Here is a 3,329-nt window from a genome sequence, read left to right as displayed (position 1 = left end):
CTCTCCCAACCCTTAGGAAATCTCCAATCCAGTCCCCTCCTCTGAGATGATACAAACACACTTGTGATATTAAATTAATTGATTAATTCGTTAAATTGATCAATGAATTAACCCCTCCCCTCCTGGGAAACCCACCACCCCTCTTCTGCCACACTCCCCCCTCCCCACCCCATCTGGAAACTAGTGGGAGAAAGACTCAGTCAGTGCTGGAGAGGGAGAATGTCATGACACGAAGCTCAGATCAATGTCAGTAATAATAATATACTGATGCATATTCTTTATTTAATCAATTTGCACGAGATAGTGCTCCTCAACTTGGGCAGAGCTCATATCTATCCACACTTCCCAACACATGATAACTATAAGCGCCCAGGAATGGGATGAAGCGCTACTACAGAGGTAAAAATGCCCCCCAGTGTCATAATTAGAGATCAAGACACCACATGACACCAACCACATAGCGAATTCTAGCCTCTTTTGAACTCTTGGCTCCAGACGAGGAATTGTGTTGATGAGGAAATTCCAGACTCACTCCCTGCCCCTGACTCTCTCAAGTGGGTACTTCCTGTTTGTGTGTGAACCAATCTATTCAAACATGCAGATGGAAGGTTTCATCCCTCCAAAGAATACTATGTTACTATTGGCTAACGGCTGAGGACAAAGGCAGAACAGGTCGAACTGCTACATAAAAATGACAGAAAATTGTCCATTTGCAGTAGCCTATCAAATTAATTGTTTAACAATTTACAGGAGTTAAATAGATCGCTTAAAACACTCACAACCTCGTTACGATGATTTCTCCTCATATATTTTTAACGATTGAGAATCACATGCAGATATTTTGCAAATCAAGTCATTAAATTTCAGCCACAAATAAATTGTTGCACTAAATATATCCGAGATCTAGTATGCATTAATGTGTGAGAACATATTCACCCTCCTCCACAACCACAACCCACATCCAGCGAAAAACACCTTCTGATCACGTTTCTTCATCTACTGCATGGCAGAACTGATGGGAACTGCAGCCACGCCGCCTGCCTTGGTTATATTCCTGCACAAGCAGGTCAGGAGAGAGACTACACACAGGGCCAGTTCGTGTGGCACGCAGCTCGGAAACCGCGCTAATTCCCATACAAACCATCAGGTAATGACAAGCTTTTGTGTGACTGTGCTGAGAGGTAAGAGATGGAGGGAGGCACTAGTTTTTGTCTGCCACAAAGCCCAGATGTGCTGCTCTGAGTACAGTGCTACAGATTGATGGTGGGAATGGAATATCACAAAAATCATCGCTGATACGGACCTGAGCATTCCACAAGTATTGCGAAAAACCTTACCTATCACATACACTGGAAATAGACTATGAAACACACAGCCGCTAACAGCTCTGCTCAGATGCACACTGCTAGAAAAATAACTCTCTTACTGCATATTGTTGGGACAGTCACGACGACACTTCTGTTTCCCACAGTGTCTGGAAGCCTTGTGCCGAAGCCTGTGCACAACTAACGAGCGATGCCAGCACCCCAAGGGAATCGGTGGTAACTGACTGGTGATGGCATCACAAAGAGGGCTGTGTTCGAACCCCTTGTGTATAGACAGATGAAAACAAGCAATTAAATATCAAAAACACTCATCATATATCAAGGCCCTTGAATGCAGATACATTTGAGAACGCAAGCACCTTCATCCACGCGTTGCCCATAACCCACACAATCACAAAATTCACCAAACACATACTGAGCAGTAGTTCGCTACTCATCCACCTAGAGGGCGACTTGAGCGTCGCCACCTACACAGTCCTGCGACCGTGGAGCAGAAGTCGGCGTCCTTTGATATTTGATACCTGGGAAAATAACTCTGCTCTCTCTCAAGTGGTTACTAATTCGCGGCTTCCAGTCGGCGGCTGGCTGCAGACAATACGAGACAAGCGGGTGTGGCTTGGACGTTTAGTTTTAACTGCAGTTCCACCCCTAACGTACACTCTCCCAATTTTAAAAAATCCATATTACCCAATATGAGACAGGGCTGTCGTTGTCCATACACCTGGATTTTCTCACACAAAGTGTGGATTCCTTCCTTTTACAAGAGTAATTTCCGAAGTGGGAGCATACATGCATTTTCACATCGCTAAAGTATCGTTACTTGTGAAAATCCTGTACAACAGTATGGCATAGGGTATATTTCCTCTTTCCCTCATCAGGTGAAAAAATATCTTTCTTATCAGCTTAATATCTGCTATGTCATGCATCACAGGACTACAATATTAAACTCATTTTTGTACAATAATGAAGGTGCTAAGAGCATGCTCTACCTCTGTCACAGGATGCCTGCTCACTATCGAACTCTCTTAATGTATCCAAACGCTTAGTCACCTACGAAACCTGTTAAGGTAGCAGCACGGAGGAACTGTAGTCCATCAAGGAAGGTGGGACTGCACCCAGACACGAAGTACTTGAATAAAGATAATAAAACCAGCGACTGTATTTGAATCTACGTCTTTTATTGTTTCCAGTACATGCTACCAGATTCGACAGCAAATGGTGTCATCTTAAGGTCCCAAGCGTAACCTGCCATCCACAGCCGTTTTCATGTGCAATGAACAGGGGGCTTGACGCTGGGCTTGTTATTGCCGTGGAAGGTATGGAATCCCGTTAGTTCTGGTCTGTTGCACCTGATTTCGTTCACTGCATATGAAAACGGTTGTGGCCTGAAGATGACACCATTTGGTGTCGAAACTGGTAACATGTGCCAAAAAGAATAAACGATATAGATTCAAATACAGCCACTGGCTTTGTTATCATATTCAATTACTTCGTAAATATCAGGTTTATACTACGTATCACTGTATAAATTTGGTAACATATCTGATTGTATTACGATGGTCATCTCTCCTTGTGTAGGTTGAAGGTTGAAATGTCGTGAAAAGATCTCGCAGCAACGACAAAACGCCTGATTACAGCTCCAACTCGCGAATCATATCCGTGGTGCTCTAGCCATCGCTTCCCCCCTCCCCTCCCCACAACCCGGCGGCACGTCATTTGTATGAAATAATTTGAATAATTATTTAAATTTATCATGAGAGTCACTTTGCATGGAGAGTAATTTTTTGCCTGGAGTCGGATTGGACTCGCCAGATAGCTCAAATTTGAATCACTGAAGGAAAGACGATGTTCTTTTTGAGGAATACTGAAAACCCACATTTGAAGCTGATTATAGAAGGTTTGTATTGCCACTAATATACAGTTCACATACGGTCTTCGAAGATAAGATACGAAAGATTAGCGCTTTTAGTGAGGCATATAGACAGTCTTTTTCCCACCGTGGGT

At 43.4% G+C, this 3,329-nt stretch overlaps 1 non-coding gene across 1 annotated transcript; it reads left to right on the top strand.

Annotated features, from left to right (window-relative positions):
* Positions 1-2,183: 2,183 nt before the first annotated feature.
* LOC126204990 (U2 spliceosomal RNA) lies at positions 2,184-2,369 on the top strand. The gene has a single exon (XR_007540542.1). It is a non-coding gene; the product is annotated as a U2 spliceosomal RNA (small nuclear RNA).
* The last annotated feature ends 960 nt before the right edge of the window (positions 2,370-3,329 follow it).

This window comes from Schistocerca nitens, chromosome 1, assembly GCF_023898315.1.
Source record: "Schistocerca nitens isolate TAMUIC-IGC-003100 chromosome 1, iqSchNite1.1, whole genome shotgun sequence".
NCBI classification, from domain to species: Eukaryota; Metazoa; Arthropoda; class Insecta; order Orthoptera; family Acrididae; genus Schistocerca; species Schistocerca nitens.
Note: the sequence above shows the minus strand (reverse complement) of the source record. Positions and strands in the feature narration are given on the sequence as shown.